We start from the raw sequence: 20,389 nt of genomic DNA, 5'->3' as shown, positions 1-20,389 counted from the left end.
GGAATACAGGCCTGTGCCACCAGGCCTGGCTACCTTGAAAGATTTCATTTGTAAGAGTCTTTATAAGTAAGTGAAGTATTTATTTTTTTAGTGAGAATCATAACTCAGAATTCCCCATAGTACACAGTAGCTCATAGATATTTATTGATCAAGTTGTGATTAGGAAAATCCTTTCTAATCCCACAAATATGGCTTTCCTCCATATGGAAATTAAATTAAAAGTTAAAATAACTTAAAATCCGGAAGGTCAGTAGTTCATTAGACAATTTCAAGTATGTGAAGAAACCCGAGTAAGTTGGGAAGAAGTTTTTGTTCCTTTTGGGAACACAGCTTTGTTCAAATTCACTAACAAATTTCAGCAGCTTGCCTTTGCTGAGGAAATAAATGCTGGGACACTGTCCCAAGCTACTCCAGCTGCTTACCTCTGCCTCGGAGGAGCTGTGGGCAGCCTGTTTCTCATCTCCATGTATGGATCTGTTTTTCTTCTACAGAGGCCTATTTGAAGTGACCGGTGCTTAGCATTTCTGTATAAAATTTTCTGTCATGTCATTTGTCTTCCATGTAAGTTCTGTGTGGTGCTTCTATGTTAGATGCTTTAGTTCTGGCTGCCTAAATCATTGCATTTCTCAATGTTAGGTACTTTTGGAAGCTGTCCAGTTACGTTTTACCTGATGGATAATTTTCCTTACTCCCTGCCTTGGTCCTCCAGAGACTGAGAAGCTCTGGGCGGCCCTACAGTAGTGTCCATGTAAATCGGTCGTGTCGAGCAGCGTTTAGCTCTCTGCTGTGCCCACGTGGTGAAGGTGTTGGGAGCCTACACTGCAGGGTGTGTGGGAAGGGCTCCATGCCAGCGACAACCAGCCTCCTCCTCCGAGTGCCACGCGCACCTTTCATCACTCGCCTAGAACACCGTTTTGTTAAATCCACATGGCAAGTGTGTGCCAGAAGTCTAAAACCCAGTCAGACAGTCCTGATATGAAGCTCTGCCTCATGCTCCGTACTGTTGTGCTCAGACAAGGGATGCCATAAGGCAAGGGCCCTGGGCACACACAGTGAGATGTCGTCCAGGTGAGAAACTACAGCAGAGCCATCTAAGGATTTTTCATATGGAGAAGCTTCGTGAAAATATAGGTGTGAAATACAGTTAGTGGAAAACACTTAACAAGCCCAGGCAGGATGGGAAGTAAACATGAGTTCAGCTTTGGTTGTTTGATATATAATAAAGATGTTCGAATGGGCAGCCGCAGCGAGAGCTTATTTTCAGATTCCCATACCAACCTTTTGGAATATATGAAGTAAGTTGGTTTGTTTGCTGTTCTGTTTGGCTGTTTCTCTTGGTTCTTCAAGACAGGGTTTCTCTGTGTAGCTTTAGCTAACCTGGAACTTGCTCTGTAGACCAGGCTAGCCTCAAACTCACAGAGATCTGCCAGCCTCTGCCTCCCAAGTGCTGGGGTAGAGGTGTGTGCCACCACCACTCAGCTATTGTTTGTTTGCTTGCTTGTTTTTTGGTTCTTCAAGATAAGCTGTCTCTGTGTAGTCTTGGCTATCCTGGACTCTCTTTGAAGAGTGGGCTGGCCTCGAACTCAAAGAGATCATGTGCCTCTACCTCCCCAAATGCTGGCATTACAGGTGTGCACCATAATGCATACCTTTGTTTGCTGTTTTTAGATTTAAAAATGTATCTTTATTGTGTGTGTGTGTGTGTGTGTGTGTGTGTGTGTGTGTGTGTATGCATATGTGTATGTGAGTAGCACCTGAGGAGACCAGAAGAGGGTGTTGAATGTGCTGGAGCTGGAGTTACTGGCAGTTATGACGTGCTGGGATCTGAACTCAGGTCTTCTGCAGATGGCCTTGCCCAGTCTCTCTAGCCCTTGAAGTAAGTTTTTATTTCCAGGGTAATCTTTAACAATGTATCAAGGTATGTTCTGGAGGCTGAGAAGATGGGCCAGCGTAGTGGTATACGCTTGTGCCCAGTGCTGGAGGGAGGAGACAGGCAGGGCCCAGGGCTCACCGACCGGCCAGCCAGTCTGTCTGAACCAGTGAAAAGATCTGCTTTTAAAAAGTAAGGTGTAGCGATCGGTCAAGAAGGATACCCAAGGTCAGCCTTAGCCTCCACAAGTGCAAAGATAAGCCCGCCTGCATACACACGTGCATGTCACACACATGATTATGTTCTGGTTGCAGCTCTGTTACTAAGTGCGGGTCGTGCCTGCCCCTCCTCTGGTCATGGTGACCGGCCAGTGGTCACCATCCAGCATGGTTTTACATAAAGTGAAGGGGGAGCGGGGAAGAAGGGCGTGACGTGGTATTTCATAAATTGTTTCTGCCTTGTGCGTGTGGGTGTCAGAACAGATCATGAGGGGAAATAACTGTATGTCGTGCTGTGGGCAAAAGTCAAGTGGGTTTGGAGTCCTGGCCTCCACTGTGTGCAGGAATGCGTGAGGAGCTTTGAAGGCAGGCCTGCACCCGTGTCCCCGTGTCGGCACTGTGCTGATGGACTCTGGCTGTGGCAGGCTGAAAAGTTGAATCTTCATAAGTGACTGGTGAAGGCCATGGAGGATATTCCAGGCCAGGTGTGAAGGGTGGACATGTGTGATAGTTACATGGAGTGAACAGGTGGTCTGTAGCCTGTTGGAGAAGTGGGACAGAAAAATAGTGTGAAAATGTGAAAGAAAAGGAAAGAGACAACCTTAGTAAGTCATCCTAATGATGTGGTGCTAAGGGAATGGGCATGCGCTTAGCATTTATTTATTTATTTATTTAGAAAAGTAAGATTTGGGTGTGTGTTATTTAATTTTGGAATATACACAACAAGTGGGAAAGAATCTAATTTAAACTTTCTACCCGTGCCAGGGTACAGGTATGAATGACGACAGTGAATAATCTTTATGTTTTGCTTTCCTTCATGAATGTGATGCTTGTGTTTGTGTACTAAGACATGTTTGAAATGGCACTGACAGGAGCAGTTGTCAATGAAGTATGTTGCTGCATGGGATTCTACTCTGGAAGCCCACAGTGGAAGATCCAAACCCCCTTGGAGCTCATGTACTGCAAAGAGTAAGGAAGAAAGCTTGTCACATAATTGATAGTGACAACAGGATGGCTGTCGATCCATCCTTTGTTTTAGGAAGACTATTTGGAGTCTTTAAATTCTGAGCAGCAGCTGGGAATTTGGAGGGCATTGTTGGTTCAGGAGACCCTGTCCCCATTTTCTGGTCCAGAGGTAGGCCTGGGGTCAGCATGGGCAAGAAAGCCATGCCTGTGCTCCTGTCTATCAGTGTCCTCCTACGGCAGGCAGGGAACCAGCCGCCTGTGTGGTTGCTCATGGTGCTTTTAACTGTGTGCCGATCCTAAACAGTGAATTCTGGATGTTGCAGATGGAGACCTGAACTTCCACTGGGAAAGATCAAATTTCTGAGCCTTCAGAACTCTGCAGCAGACAGGCCTAAACTGAAGGTGGCCAGCCCTGACCTGAGAGGAGAGAGAGATGCTGGCCTGACAAGGTATGTAAAAATGAGATGATGAAACCAAGTGCACAGCAGCCTAGGGATTTGGTCCATTTCCAGTCCGAACAGCAAGGAACAGTAACAAGCTGGGAAGCCTGGAGAAGTGTTGCATCCTCAGTTGGGGTATATTCTGTGCCAGCTTTGGACGGTTGCTGTGGAAAGTGTTTGCAGCGGGATTCCTTTCATGAGGTAGCAGAAGCAGAGCCTCCCAAGAGTCAGGACATTTTAGGAACCCCAAGAATGTAAATTAGAACTATGTGCATTGTAGAGGGAATTGACCACACGTCAGGCACAGCCTTAGTAGGTTAACTGGTTTAGTCGTCACGAGCTGACTGGGGCAGGCATTGCTATTGGCACTGACGGCACCATCCAGAACATACGAGCACAGAACATAGTCCAGGGCCTGATCTTTCCTTCCTTCCTTCCTTCCTTCCTTCCTTCCTTCCTTCCTTCCTTCCTTCCTTTCTTTCTTTCCATTTGTCTTTTCTTTTTCTTTTTCTTTTTTTGATAGACTTGTATATCTCTACCTTTCAGGAAATAAGTGTGGAAGAGTGTCAGTTCTTATCACTGTGACACAGTCCAACAAATGGTTACAGTGGCATTATTGCTCTTCCAGAATCTTGCTACTCCTCCATCAATTGGGAGGTCTACTTTCCTTCTGTTTGAATCTTTGCAGGGTTTAGTGACTGAATTGACACACATCACAAGCAACTAAAGCAAAAGGGATGTGGCTTTTGCCTGGCTTACTGATTGTCTTGGGACCTGTGGTCTTGAGAGAGAGAGAGACCATGTTGTAGGGAAAACAGGTCCTGGTTCCAGCTGCAGCCCACCAACCTGTGAGTGAAGCTCTATAAGGCTGGCCCAGCCTTCAGGTGGCCTCCACGGAGCCTAGTCAGATGGAGACAAGCTCTTCTTGATGAACCATTCTTGCAAAGCCCTGCCCTTGTGGCAGATGGTGAACAAAGTAAACATGGCCATTTCCTTTCAACTCACAGTGACAGCATTTAAGGTATTTATCATGAAGTTCATTTACAATGAAGAAAACCAAGAGCACATGAAATTAAGTGATGGACCCAAGGCCACACGGCTAACTAGTGAGTTGCTTGTGTTGACCTAAAGTTTCCTATTTTCCTGATTGTGACTCCTTACTGTGGATCCAAGTTAGATGTCCTCTACTCTGGCTTAAGCATGTCCAAGACCTTCTGGTGTCTGCTCATGTTAATGCTATATGCCTTTTGTCTATTGTGCAGAAGAATTGTCATATGTTTGGCCTCATGAAAGTCAAGGATGGGTTTATCTCAGGCGTCTCAGCAATTTTCTTCTAGCGTAGGTCTTGACCTAGTACAGAAGGGCAGAGTGCGTGTGAAATCGACCAAGGGAATTAATGTGGATTCTCATTGCAGAGATGACAGTGGGGTGAGGAAGTGAAGACATTTATCTGCCAGTACCAAACTCTTCTCATGGTGTTGAAAGCTTGTCTGTCTTTTGAGGCTGTTAAAAGTAAACTGAGGCCAGGCATGGTATTGAATGCCTGTAGCCCCAGCATTTAGAAGACCAAGGCAGACAGGTGATGAATTCAAGGCTGGCTGTGGGTGTAGCTCAGTGGCAAAGAGCTGGCCTAGCATGTGCAAGACTCTGGACTCAATCCCTAATAATAGTCCCCAAACAAAACAAACAAAAAAGTTTCTAATTTTACATTTAGTGTGCGTGTGTGTGTAGGTCAGAACACCTATGGGATGCAGTTTTCTTTTTTCCACTATGTGGGTTCCAGGAACTCAGGCTGTCAAGCTTGGTGACAAGTGCTTTTGCCTGTTGAGCCTTCTTGCTGGCCGCCACAATAACATCTGGAACATCAGGCAACTGATTCACACCGCTCCACAGAAGTGCTGGGGCTCCACTGGCAGTGGCCAGGAAGAGGCCCTGGGTACTTGGTGTTTTCATAGTCACAGAAGCAAAGCAAAGCAAATGTTAGTTATGATTGTAAAGTGGCTGTATTTGGTTTCTCCTACTGGAAATACAAGAAACAGGCAGATGATCCACCAATTAAACAAAGCTTAGGTCGCATCTAATGACCAGCTGGTTTTGTCTGCTTTGAGGTACATAAGTTCCCACCTCTGTCTTAATTAACTTTAACAAAGTGAAACTTCATTTCTTGCTTCCGTGGTCTTTCCTGTCCCATAAAACATCTTTGATTTGGACTTGTACAAATAAATATCTTCAATAAAATGAAGCCGTAAAGAAAACAAAAACAGGAACTTACACAAGGCATCCTGGGTTTCATTAGAGTGTGAAAATAGTGACAGACATGGGGAAGAGCAACTGTCGGCTGCTGGAAAGACACGGGGGCGTACTGCAGTTAATGTATTTGCTACTTTTCCCGTTACGATGATGATAAGCTGATGAAGTGACTTAAGAAAGGACAGGTTTATGTGGCCTTATGGCTGAAGATACAGTTCACCATGGTAACAGGGGTGTGAAGGCAGCCGGTCACATTGTGTGACCAGTCAGAAAGCAAAGGTGACTGCTGGCACCCTGCCACTCTTTATTCAAAATGAGGCCACCGCCCAGGCTGTGGGACCACCCACATTCAGTGTGAATCTTCCCTCCTCAGCTGAACAATTCTAAAGGCAATTCTAAGTCAAGATGAAGGTCCGCTGTCAGTCATCACCACAACGCGTGGGCCTGACCTCCAATGAATGTAACAGGGTGAGGTATCAGTGAGACCTTTAAGAGGTGTTAGATTGTTGGACCAAGGGTTAATGAATGGATTGCTGCTGTCCTTGCAGGACTGAGTTCTCACTCCTGTGGCACTGGATTGGCAAGCGAAAGGGCAGGATGTTGTGATGCACACCTGGCGTGCCTGCCGTCACACACATGCTTCTCTTCCACAGGCGCGTGTTTGCCTCTGTCCACGGGTCCTCAGCAGAAGGCAATGCTATATTCTGCTCAGTCACAGGCATTCTGTTGTAGCATCAAAGCAGAGCTGGGAGTTGTGCAAATAATAAAAGTCTTGGCTTTGCTCGTATTGTGGTACTGTGTTTCAGCGTGTGTGTGAATGTGTGTGTGCGCTCATCACCACAACTATTTGGGAACCAAGAAAAAAAAAACATACCTTTACTTTGTCCAGAATATCTAGTACTTATCTCTATACTGAGAATCCATAGGAACCTAGAAGTAATGGAGGTGGCAGCAAAATCAAAATATAGATGTTATTTATATTACAAAATATGGAAAAATTTGTCAAAAATGTTAGATAACTAACTTTTTAATTGCGTTTTGCATTAGCTGGACTATTAGTAGTTAACTTGGCTGCTTATCAAGCTGCTGCAAATCCTGGAGAGATGGCTCAGCGCTTAAGAGCACTGGCTGCTCTTCCAGAGGACGCAAGTTCATTCCCAGCACCCACATAGCAACCAGCAACCATCTATAACTCCACTTGCAGGGATCTGGTCTTTATGGGCACTGTACACACTGGTACATGGACATACATGCCAGAAAATACAAATAAAACTTAAAAAAAATCTTTACTCCCACCTTAGGAAGGGTTGAATATCACTTCTGGAAACGCTTAGTATCAGTAGCTTAGGGTCAGAAGTGTCTTGGTTTTGGTTTTGCTTTTTTTTTTCCTTCAGATTTTCAAATATTTGTATTGGTTTTACTGATGTAGGGATGTCCATTTTGTAGCTTAGTCACTGATTTAACTTATGATTCTATGGGAGTGATGATTTGAGCCAGGCCCAGCTGGTGTACCCGGCTAGTTTGCTGCATTTTTCCACTGTGGTCCTCTGCCCTTTGTCTAATGGAAGATGGCACCTGAGGGATGGCTAACTGTTCCGTGCGTCTCCATCCTCTAGTCTGACCTTGTTGGTGTGGAATATGGCTTTAAGAAACAGAGAGGACCTAGACCCCCTGCTCAGATATAGCCCATAGGCAGCTCAGTCTCCATGGGAGTTGCCATAGTAAGGGGAGCAGGGGCTGCCTCTGAGTGAACTCGGTTGCCTGCTCTTTGATCACTTCCCTCTGTGACCTTGCTGGGCCACAGAGGAAGGGGATCCAGGCAGTCCTGATGAGACTAGATAGGCTAGGGTGGACTAGTAGGGGAGGAGGACTCCCCTTTCAGTGGAGAGAGAGAGAGGGGATGAGGGCAGGTTGGGAGGGTGGGACCAGGAGGAAATGAGGGAAGGGGCAGCAATCAGACTATAAAGTGGATAGATTGTAAAAAAGAAAAAAGAAAAAAGAAACGGAGCACGTCGGGCTCTTTGAGAGCTTGAAAACATTGTGACTTTCCCACATCCTACTGGACAGAGCAGATAGACCAGATTCAAGAGGTAAGAAAGAGAGATCTAGCCCTTGACTGGAGGAGGAGCTCCTAAGACCCCTTGCAAAGGGAGGTGACATGGGGGCACAGGTTGTGAAGGAGAAGCTGGTCCTTGAAATCTGCAGTACCACAGCAAATGTGGACATTTTACTGCGGGGAGTAACAAAGAGATGCTGGAAGGGAAGCTGTTTGTGTGGTTTATAACTCCACGAAAATCTAATGGGATTGAGAAGAGGAGGTGCTGAGCTGGTCCCAGAATAGAAAAGCCGCACACATTCCCTCTTAGCCATCACACTGTCTGCACAGGCGGGATTAGGAAGCAGACATCAGAGCGCAGTTGGTGACAGGTCTGGTCCCCCTCGTCCCCCTCCCTACCCCCGTTGTTCTTTTATCTTCTTATTGATGGGGGAGGGAGTAGCGGCTGTCATTCAGCAACAAACCCCACCCTACCCCCTTAATTTGACATGCATGGAATGCTGTCAGTCCTGAGTGTTTTTTGACATTGCAGCTTCAAGATCTGTGGTTTTGTGTGTTGGAAGAGTAGAGAGTTGTGGGTACGCGCCAATGGTCTGTCTCCTGTATCCTTTTATAACTGAAGTTAAGGAATGCTGCCGTTTCAGTGCTTTGCCTCTTAACACCCCAACCCTATCTGTTGTCACATTAGAAGCCTTATAAAAGTGGGGGTGTAGTCTGCCTTCCATGTCTTTGGGTCTGTATCTATGGTTTCAACTGCAGTGGTTATAAAGTGGGAAAGACAAGAAAAACCTCAGACTAACCAACTGGATTATAAACAAGATCTAACTATCTGTTATGTCCAAGAATCTCATATGCAAACACATTCCTAAACTGGGAGTCACAGGTTGGAAACCAACCATGTGTGTGGGAAGTGCAGATAATAGTGTAGGATTCTGTATCTGATGGATACTTCAAATCAAAACCAGTCAGAAGAGCCAGAGCAGCTACCTCCTAATAAAGGAAACAATTCATCAAGAAGATTTGTCTATTGTAAATATTTATACACTGAGCCTCCCTGTTTCACAAAGAAGATGCTACAAGGTGTAAGAGACTGTGATACAATCAGTGAGAGACTTTAATACCCAACTCTCATATCTTCGTGGGGCTTCTACAGCCAAAAATCATCCAAGAAACTCCAGAGTTAAATTATACCGCAGACCAACTGTGTTTAACAGATATCTACAGAGAACATCCCACCCAACAGATAGAGCGTATACATTGTCAGAGGAAAAGGAAGAGTTCCTAGAACTGAGAAATGAGTACAGTGTAGCAACCTCTGGGGTGCAGCCAGCGCAGTACTGAGAGGAAGGGTTACAGCTAGAAATGATAAAGATGAAAGCAGAAGTAAGTGAGCTAGAAACTGAAAAAACAATGGAGAGAATTGCTCAAAGATTGGTTATCTGGAAAAACGAGTAAAATTTATGAACCCATAGCCAAACCAACCAAAAGAAAAGGAAGATACAGAGCGCGCGCGGACCATGGCGGCTTTGCCGCCCGGAACCAAAGCCCTTGGACTGCCTCTCTGCCACTTCTTCTCCGGCGGCGGCGTCCGGCTGGCCCGTGAGCGCGGTTCGGAGCGCAGGGATGCTGCGTCCAGCCGGGTAAGCGGGACGCCGGGGACGCTGGCAGGGAGGAAGGTCGCCAAGCACCTCCCAGGACGACTGCGTCTACCCGGCGGGCTGATGATCACTGTAGAGGACCGCTATGGAGAGTGCGGATCTTGCTTATTCCCGAAGTTGATTACGTCTGTATTTACACAGCTCTTGAAGTGTGTACTTTCTGTTTGTTGCTTCGTTAAGAAGATTAGTGTTCGTCTTAACTCCCTGGCTGACTTCCTCATCGCAGTTTTGTAGACTTCACATTGCTTGTAAATATGCACAATGTCAGAGGTCCATCAGTTGCCCTTCTTTGCGAGAGGATGTTTAGTTTAAGGGAGGCCTAGGTTTTGAGTCTATCGGTCAGACGAAAATGCCGACTAAGGCTGCAGATAAAACATTAAACAGTGCTACTAACACTTCATTTGCCACCAGGCTAATGACAGAAATTGAAGAACTTGGTTTAAACAATAATTAAGGGAGGACAAAGAGAGAGTTAATTAAAGATTGCGAATGTGCAAAAAAAAAAAAAAAGAAAAGGAAGATACAGGCTATTCAATCAGAAATGAAAAAGGAATTTTTATAACAGATTATAATGAAACCCAGAGGATCATTAGGGAATACTTCAAAAAACTTATATTCTCAAAAGCCAAAAAAACAAACAAACAAACAAACAAAAACAAAAAAACTTACAAGAAATGCATACATTTTTAAATGCATTTTGCCTATTAAAGCCAGGAGATGTAAACAGTTTAGATAGAGCCATAGTAAGCAATGAGATTGAAGTAGCAATTAAAAGACTCCCCACAGAGAAGAGCACACCCTTCCTTGCTGAGTAGGCTGAGGTGTGTGGTCCACCAACCTCCTTAGCAGTCTAGCGGCAACACTTCTCCAACTGCCCCACACAGAGAGAGAGAGTGACACTATCTCGCTCTATGAAGCTAGTGTTACTCGATACAAAAGTCAGATAAAAGCATAACAAGACAATTCAGACCAATGGTGAACGTGGGAGAGAGTCACAACTTCTGATGAACCGAGACGTGAAATGCTCAATGAAATGTAAGAAGTCAAGTTAAAGAGCATGTTAAAGTCATACGTCATGACCAAACTGATTTAACCCCAAGGATGAATGATCATTTCAATACATGTAAATTAATAAGTTTACATAAATGTATAAAAATACTTAAGGACAGAAATTACATAGTCATTTAGATAGGTGCAGAAAAGATGTTTGAGAAAGTTCAACATGTCATATGATAAAAATTCTGAAGAAATTTGGAATAGATGAAGCACATTATCTGAATAAAGGCAATGTACAACAAAGCTACTATACTAATTGGAGAAAACCTGAGAACATTTCCTCTAAAATCTGGAAGAAGACAAGAGTGGCCTCTTTGCCCTTAATCAGCACAAGACTGGATTCTTAGCTAGAGCAATTAGACAAGAGAAAGATAAAAGGGATAAACTAGGAATGAAGTCAACTACCCCTCTTTTGCATGTGGCATGATTATATACAGAACAGCTCCTAAGGACTATCAGAAAACTTTCAGACATGATAAACACTTCCAGTCATGTTGCATGTGACAAAGCAATGTGTAAAAGTCAGTAGCACTTATACCAAGAATGAGCTTGTTGAGAACCATGTATGGATGCAGCCTAGAGCCCCTGCTCAGATGTAGCCCTTGGTAGCTCAGTATCCAAGTGGAACAAGGACTGTTGTCCACAAGGGAACAAGGACTGTTGTCCATAAGGGGAACAAGGACTGTTTCTGACATGAACTGGATGGCGGGCTCTTTAACCACCCCCACCCCCACCCCAGGAGGAGCAGCCTTGCTAGGCCACAGAGGAGGAGTTTGCAGCCAGTCCTGAAGACACCTGATAAACCAGTATCAGATGTAAGGGGAGGAGGTTCTCCCTTATCAGTGGACTTGGAAAGGGGCAGGGAGGAGATGAGGGTGGGAGGATGGGATTGGGAGGGAAAGAGGGAGCGGGATACAGCAAGGATACAAAGTTAACAAACTGTAACTCATGTTAAAAAAATAAAAATTAAAAAAGAAAGAAAGAAAGAAAAAAAGAATGAGCTTGTTGAGGAAGAAATTAGGAAAAACAGACCATTGACAATGGCTAAAGAAAATAAATAACCAGGAACAAACCTATCAAAGGAGGTGAAAGACATCTACAATGAACCCTTTAAGACACTGAAAAAAAGACATTGCAGAAGACAGTGGATGATAGAAAACCTTCTATGCTCCTGGATTGACTAAATGAATGCTATAAAAGTGGCTATACTACCAGATTAACATCTAGATTCAATACAGTCCCCATCAAAATTCCAGTGATGTTTTCACAGAATAAGAAACAAATATCCTGAAATTCATATGGAAACACAAAAGAACATAGATTTCCCAATGCAATCCAAAGCAGGAAGAACTCTGCCAGTGATAACAGAACTATCCTAAAGACCATAGTAACAATGACAGCATGGTACTGGGACAAAAACAGACATAATTATAAAGGTGTCAGAAACACATTTGTGGAAAAATCTATTCAGCAAATGGTACTGCTAATGTTGTATAAACAACAGAAAACTAACCATCCATGTCTCTCACTCTGCCAAAAATCAAGTCAGAATGGACCTTATTTTAAAGCCCAAAACACTGAAACTTCTAGAGGAAAACATAGGGCAAACATTGCAAATTATAGGCAAGAGATTTCTGCAAATGTGTATGTGTGCATACACTCTCTCTCTCTCTCTCTCTCTCTCTAAATATATGTGTATATATATGAAGATATTAAACATCAAAAATTATAGCTCCCAACAAATAAATATAACAGACAGTTCTCAAAAAAATACAAATGGACAAAAAAATAAATCAGTAGCAATTAAAGCTACTTTGATATTCCATCTCCTATAAAAATGATAAATTCTGGGAAGAAGGAGGGGAAATCCAAGCCCATATTACCACTGTAATGGTGTTCAGTGATTAGGCCAATATGGGAATCAGTGAGGAGGTTTCTCAGGCGACTAAAAATAGAGCTGCCATATGGGCCATCTCGATCCTCATGAGCTCTCGAACATGTACTCAAAGGACTCTGTCTTACCAAAGAGGAATTTGGATATGTTTATTGCTGCTTTACCTACAGTTACAGGGCAATTGAATCAGCCTAGATGTTCATAAACAGATGTGGTGCATACACTGATGGAATGTTATCTAACTGTAAATAAAGGTGCACAATTATGGAACTATGTTGGATGCAGATAAAATTCCCAGTGAAAGAATGTTGTTGCCGTGAGCCTGGCCATGTCAAGGACCCCAGTGCCTCAGACTATGAGAATAGCAAAGCCCTTCCTGGGTCAGGCTCAGAAGAATGGGAAAGCCTTCCTCTGGTCCTCATACTTGAATGTTCTGAATGATTAAAAGCAGTGTGTCCAGACAGTCTCAAGTACAGCTTCCTCCTCCCCTACAGAGATCTCCTACAGAGATAAGCTAACCTGCCTCCGCTATGTACTATAAAGCCACCTCCCCAGCCAAACCTGCCTCCTCTTCCTCGTTCAGCTATATACAATAAAACCACCCTCCCGTCAAGATCCATAAAATAACTGCTGAGTTTCCAAGCTGCTGCTGGTATGTCTCCATCAAAACGCACATCCCATCCGCCCCCAGTTTTCTGTACGTGTGTCTGTGTGTCTCCCATTCCTTAGTCTCCCCAGTCAGGTCAACCCCAAAGCCATGAGGCCACATCAGAACTAGAAAATATTATGTTAAGGTAACCCATACTTCAAAGGACAAATACTGTATTTTCTCTCTCAAGTGAGGATCTTAGTTTCTAGTTTCTATAAACAGGACTATGTGGTATGTGGTATTGAGTGTGGGTGTAAGTCAAGAAACAAGAAAGAGGACCCTGGCAGGAAAATAAGATGTTTTAAGGAAGTGGGTGAAGAACATAATAGAACAAATGCGACTGAAAGAGGAAAGGGGAATACCAGAGGCTGAAGGCTACAGTGACAGAGGGGAGAGACGTGGAAGAGAGGCAGGGGAAGATTTTTTAAAACAGGGTGTGTATGGAAATGTCATAAGGAAACAGTATTCTATATGTGTATTAAAACATTTAAAGCTACTTATTAAAAACAATGAAAAGTAAAGCAGTGAAAATCCCTGTCCTGTGTTGAACATGTAGATACATCCCTTATGCCTGTCCTTATTCCTTTAATAATACAACTATTTACATGTCATGTCCTAGAAATGTACTGTAAAGATATGTATAGGTTGTGTCCAGATACTTTTTCACTGTTTATAAGGGACTTACCCAGCCTCACATTTTGCTAACTGAGGGTTCCTAAAACTAATTCCTGGGAATACTGGTATATATAGATATGATATGTGTGTGTGTGTTCCCTTTCTTGTTTTAATGCCACATAAGAAACTAAGATCCTCGTATATATTTTACATGGGGAAACTGAGACCAAAGAGATGAAGTTGACTTCCTGGAATACATAGAGAGCACATTGGTGGCCTGTGAAACTGGATTCTCTAACGTCCCAATGTCCTGACACTGGGTAAGATGTCTTCCCACCGAGAACAGCTGATGTTCCAAAGCTTTGCACTCCTTCCCCTTGTTAGAATTTCAGTTAAGATCTGGGAAGGGGAGGGGTTGCAGAAAAGCAAGATGGTGGATGGTACCGATGGAGAACTTACTGCAGGCAGTGAGTGAACTGCCTGGAGTTGGTCCTCCGCTCTACCAGCATGCCTGTGCAACTAGGGTGTATGATTCTTATCGCCGACTTTGCATTCCCTCTTCTCCCCTGGCTCAGTCCTGAAGGTTCCTCCAGCAGCTTGAGCGCTGCACTTTACCACAGACAGTGCTGTGGTACTATTCAGAGCCAGCCCTAAACTTCTGCCTGTCAGAGCAAAGTCCCAACTCCTTGCTCTCTCACCGTCCCTGAGAGCATCTCCCAGGCCTCAGCCCTGCACCCACAGGAGCACAGCCTGACCCACCTTCCCTATGGATGCCCTCTCCTCCCCATGCTGTGGTAGAATCTCATAAATCTGGCGCTTCTCAGATAAGCTTCTCAGTGAAGCTTCTGGCGCTTCACTGCTTTACTGTGTAGAGGAAGGCATGTGCTGCCATCAGCTGGCTGAAAAGTCTTAAGAGGTTTAGTGACAATGCATTTTGTTTCTTCTCTCTGAATTTATTTTTTGCCCCCTCAGTCCTATTATTAGAATCCTCAGTATGGTAAGAATGTATACTCCTTTCTTGAAATAAGTATTATCGTTGGAATGCTTGCTGCGAGTCATGTCCTTTCAAGCAGGTTGCATGCTCTGACCTCACTTGAGTTTGTTGGTAGGTGCTCCTCTTGTCCCCATTTCAAAGTTGAAAATGAGTTGTGGCATCGGCACAGTCTGGTGTTCAATGGTGTTAGTCATTATTTGTGAGGCTGTGCCTTAGTTTGGGTCAAGAGTTGGAATGTAGGGCCAGAGAGATGGCTCAGTGGGTGAAGGTAACTTCTGCCATGGCTGGTGACTTGAGCAGCCCGAGCTTGGTCCTGAGGCCCACATGGTAGGAGAAGAGAAATGACCCCTGCAAGTTGTCCTCTGACCTCCACGGATGCACCCTGGCAAAATACGCCACCCACACAAAATAATTGGCTTTAAGACGTAAAATGAAAGGATGTGGTGATACCAGAAGCGCAGTGCCCTAATTTGGCTTCTGTTGCTATGATAAAGTACTGACCCAAACCAGCCTGAGATGGAAAGAGCTTCTCTTCTCACAGGTTCCGATCTGTCATTAGGGAAAGCCAGGCGGGAGCTTGAAGCAGAAGCACACTTCCTAGCTTGTTCGCAGGCTCGTGCTCAGCTATCCTTCCTATACAGCCCAGGCCCACCTGTCCAGGCTGCCCCTCCCATCATGGGATAGGCCCTCCCACATCAATCGCCAAACGAGAAAATGCGGTGGGGCTGGACAGATGTCTTGGTGGTTAAGCACACTGGCTGCTCATCCAGAGGAACAAGGTCCAGTCGCCGGCACCTGCATGGCTGTTCACCAACATCTGTAACTGCACACGGGCATCAGCACCTCCTCTAGCCGCATGCGCATCTGGCATGCAAGTGGTTCACAGTCATACATGCAGGCAAACCATTCACACATGTAAAGGAAAAGCAAAAATTTACAAGGAAAAGAAAAACGGTCCCAGACATACCCACAGGCTGATCTGAGGGATGCAGTTCCTCAGTTGAGGCTCCCTTTTCCCAGGTGTCTGAGCTGACAATCTAGATTGGCCATCACACACGTGGGAAGTGGGCAGGAGAAGGAGAAGAGCCATGTGGTAACCTGTAAGTGTATTTTTGTTTGTTTCTATTGCTGGGATGAAGCACCATGCACAGAAGTGACTGGAGCGGGGAAGAGTTTCTTCCACCTTACACTTCCAGGTAAGTCTCTCACTAGGGGAAGTCAGGGGAGGGACACAAGCAGAACAAGAACTGGAGATGGGGATGGAAGCAGAGGCCGTGGAGAAAAGCTGGCTTGCTTTCTTAGTACACCCAGGACCGCTTGCCCAGGGTTGTACATACCTGTAATGGGCTTACTAATCACTGAAAAAATGCTGGCAAGCTTGCCTATAGCCTGCACTTACGGGGTCATTTTTCTTTTCACATGAGGTTTCCTCCTTTCAACCTAGATATGACTCTAGCTTGTGTCAAGCTGACAAGAAAAAAAGACTAGACAGCATAAAAAGTATGGGGCTTTGCTCCACTGGGGGTCTGACAGATTATATAGCAGAGACTTTGCCACCATGCCATTAAAGAGTGCAGAATTTAGACTGTCCTTGTGAAAACAACTCTTTAAAGCAATTGTGAACACAGTGATATCCTGTACATTGTTGCTTCCCATTTTTCCAGAGAAGAAGTAAGGGAGAACCTATCACACAGGATTCCTTTGGCTTCCAGCATGGCCCTGTTGCCTCCTGGGTCAGCACTAATCCCCCACACGCAGTGAGAAAATAAACTTTACACATGTAGCTCATGTAACTGTTGATAGGTTGACTGAGGTTGGACAGAGTGAGGCTAGACTCAGCTTGGCAGAACCTGGTTGTGTCGTTCACACATCTGGGGTTGGCTGATGCAGGCCGAACTCACCTGGCTGACAGCTTCTTTCCAAGATCCGGCTCAGCTGGGCTCCTTGTTGATAACACTGGCAGCTCCTGATTGAGTCATAAGTGCAGGATCGGAGCAGTAGCTGCCTGAAGGATGCTCCTCTCCTGTCACAGTCCAGGAAGAGTACAAATAGAAACACAGGGACCTCCTTCCACCTTGGCTTGTCACTCCTCTGTTGTTCTATTGGCTAAGAAGCATGGCACATACTCAAACCTGAGTCAAGAGGAGGGACAGAGTATTTGCCTTTGCTAGGAGAACTTTTGATATTGACCTTGGCTTAAGACCAACAGGGCAGTCTAACCTCTTGCCTCTGCCTTCTGCCAGATTGGGCAACCAGAAAGTGAAATTCCAAAGCCTTTACTTTACTATTGCCAGTTTTAGTAGTAGTTGTGGTTGTCCGTGGTGATCTGCTGATTGCTTAGTGGGATGCTGCATACATTAGTGCTGCAGAGACCTCTTCAGTATCTCTGATGTTGTCTGGGACTTTTTGCTTTACTTTGTGTGATGGCTTTGTTCATCTTAGACTCATGATGCCTTCAGAGTTTGCAGTGTGCTCCACTCACAGTGATAACTGTCACTGCAGCCCAGCAGCTGCGTAAAAGGTCTGATGTGAATCCCTGGGTACCAGTTGCTCTTGTCTGGGATAAGTGCAATAAGGACACTGGAGAAATTTCCAGTCTTATGGACGTGTGTTTTCCTACATTTTAGGTGAAGCCGTTGGATGCTGTAAAATATGCAATTTCTTTGCTTCTCTGGATACCTTGGCTCTCTCAGCTGGCGAGGACACAGTTTAGCTGGAATGAGACGAGGCAACGCTTTCACACTGGTTATAAATTTACAGGATTTTTTCCAAGTTAGCATGAAAAAGACTTTCTGTTTTATGCTTTTTCTAAGTTCTAAGTCATAAAGCATATGCTAGAGTTGGCGTGACTCTTGAGTTCCTGGCTGTGTATAGAAGGTCTGCAAAAGAAATCTAAGCTCTGCATGATTGACTGTCTTTCCAGCTCGCCCAAGTTATTTATACTGTGTCCAAGCTTTGTCTAAGCAAGCCAGGCAGGCAAGCAAGCAAGTAAACACAGGAGCCCGATGCTGGTACCTCCCAATGCTGGTACCTCACCGATGCTGGTACCTCACCGATGCTGGTACCTCACCGATGCTGGTACCTCCCGATGCTGGTACCTCACCGACCGCCTCTTATTAGTCCTGATGGAACATTCAGGTATTGGTGAAACTCTATGTCTCATTAATACTGCCAAATGTCTGTGTCTCGTGGCTGGAGAGATGGCTTGCTGGTTAAGAGCATTACTGCAAAGATTCCCAGAATCCTTGTGGGGGTGGGGTTTCATAGCTGCCTGTAATTCCAACTTCAGGAGACTCGTTGCCCTCTTCTGGCCACCAAGAGCACCCATGTTCACATTCACCTACCCACACACAGACACACATATATACAGATAGTTTAAAGTAATAAAAATGAATCTTTCAAAAATGTCTGCATGCTTAGTGGCATGCTTCTATCTACACAGATTAGCATAACTCAAGAGAAGGAAACCAAATGTGTACATCAATTAAAAAGTGCCACCTTGTGCTGGCTAGATTCATGTCAACTAGACACAAACTATAGTCATCTGAGAGGAGGAAACTTCAATCAAGAAAATGCCTCCATACGATCAGTCTGTGGGCAAGCCTGAAGGGCATTTTCTTAATTAGCAATGGATGGGTAAAGGAGGCAATCCGTTGTGGGTGATGCCACCCTGGGGTGGTGGTCCCAGGTTCTATAAGAAAGCAAGTTGAGCAAGCCAATGAGCAGGTCAGTCAGCAAACAGCACCCCTTCGTGGCCCCTGCAGTAGCTGCTGCCTCCAGGTTGCGTTCTCACCCTGGCTTCCTTCCATTATAAACAGAGATATGCAAGGGTAAGGCAAATGTACCCTTTCCTCCCCAATGTGCTTTTTGGTCATGGTGTTTCATCACAGCAACAGAAACTCAAACTAAGACATACCTCTTGACTGTCTTATTTGGGAGTTCCCCAAAATCAGACCCTGGGATCTAGATGCCAATGGGTGGATAACTCGAGGAAGGATGGTGGGAGTGAGAACAGGGAAATGGAACAGTGATGGAAACATGGCTGCCAGCCTCTGAGGTATGGTGGTGGGAAGCCATATTTATTTAGTGGAAACCACCCGTTGGTGTATGAGTTTTGAGCCTTTTCTTGGCTAACTGTGCAGTGTGCTCCTTTTGGGGGCTCCTGGTTGGCAGCTGTGAGCCATAGCTTCTCATCAGCCCTGTGATCACGAGGAGCAGCCCCTCTTACACAGCAGACTGCATGCTAAGCTGGGCTGTTGGTGGGCTAGGAGTGTGCAGGACACACTTGACTTACCATATTTTCAATGGATTTATGAAGATGTAACCAATGATAAACTGAGAGACAATTACAGTGTATATGAGCAGATTCTTCCTGTGGACACTTGGACTCAGTCCTTTTGGGCCATGTGGGAGCTGTTGTTGGTCTCGCCCAAGAGGACAGGGAACTGGGGTGTGTATTCATACTCCTGTCCTCTGCTGAGTAAAACTGTTTCAAGGGCCATTGACTCTTTTGGTACGTCTCACCCACCCGAGTAAGTTTTCAGTAAAAGAATCACAGGGCCCCAAAGTGGGAATGGTGGCCACTAAAGTGGACATGTCCATGTGTGGTTTCCTGATGGTTAGTCTTGTCAATTTTGTTGGATTAAGAGACACCTGACAACATCCAAATAAAGTATTCCTTTCGGTGTGTCTGTGAAGACATTTCTGGAGACAGTTCATGAAGGATCTGACCTAATCAATGAGCTCACCTCTCAAAATATGTTTGCATTATGAGAGGTGGTGGAAGGTAGACATAGGGCCTAACTTTCAGAAATAGCTCACTGGAGGTATGTATTTGGGGCTATAACTTGCCCTGGCCTCTTCCTCTGTCCCCTTTTCTCTTGTTCCCATCTGCCAATATGTGAAGAGCACTGTCTACTGCACTCACCTGCTGACTTGGCTTCCTGCCCAAGTGCATGGGGCTAACCAATTGTGGACCAACCCTCTGAAATTATGATCCAAATAAATCTTTCCTTCTCTCAGTTGCGTCTGCCAAGCATTTGATCACAGCAATGAAAAAAAAAATGAATAACATGAGTGCTGTAGTGCTGTTAACATCTGCTATGGTGCAGAGAAGAGACTTAGACAGAAGGGAGAGGGGTGGAACTTTTAATACTAGGCACAGCAGAAACTAAGTATCTTCCATCATACTGTAACCAAATTTTGAAAAGGAACATAGATGAAACTCCAACAGAAACTAAGTATCTTCCATGATTATGTAGCCATTTTTAAAGAGCATATATGAAACTCCAGAACTCAAATTTTAACAGAAAAACATACCTGGAGTAAACCCGACTTTTTTTAAGACAAGGTCTAACTACATAAACTAGAGTGGCCTCACAGAAATCTCCCTGCCTCTGTCCTGCAATTGCCAAGGTTAAAGCATGTGCTACTCTTCTCCACTAAGCTCCCGTTCTTTGAAATGGCATCAAGTAGGAAGTATATGTTATAAAGTTCGTTTTAGTTATATACATATGAGTGGGTTTGGTACTTTATACAACTTCCTAGACATTTCATTAAATGGAGTGATAAAGTAAATGGACTTTTGGGGTAAACTATTTCTACTCAGTTATAAACTTTGAGTTTATAAACTTTGAGTTATAAACCTGTGAGTTATCAAAGTAACTCGCAGGTCACCAGTTTGTTCCCTTTTGTGTCTTAATTAGATTTCATTGTATAAATGT

The 20,389-nt window shown here is 44.6% G+C and overlaps 1 protein-coding gene across 7 annotated transcripts in view; it reads left to right on the top strand.

Moving 5' to 3' along the window:
• Rin2 (Ras and Rab interactor 2) overlaps positions 1 to 20,389 on the top strand; it is a 201,293-nt gene that overhangs the window by 31,556 nt on the left and 149,348 nt on the right. For all 7 annotated transcript variants that reach the window (XM_060383140.1, XM_060383134.1, XM_060383143.1 and 4 more), the window contains exon 2: positions 3,378 to 3,503. The gene's annotated coding sequence lies outside the window, so the exon portion shown is untranslated. The remainder of the gene's footprint in view (positions 1 to 3,377; positions 3,504 to 20,389) is intronic.

This window comes from Meriones unguiculatus, chromosome 4 (genome assembly GCF_030254825.1).
Source record: "Meriones unguiculatus strain TT.TT164.6M chromosome 4, Bangor_MerUng_6.1, whole genome shotgun sequence".
Taxonomy (NCBI): domain Eukaryota; kingdom Metazoa; phylum Chordata; class Mammalia; order Rodentia; family Muridae; genus Meriones; species Meriones unguiculatus.
This window is presented reverse-complemented; position numbering and strand designations above follow the sequence as displayed.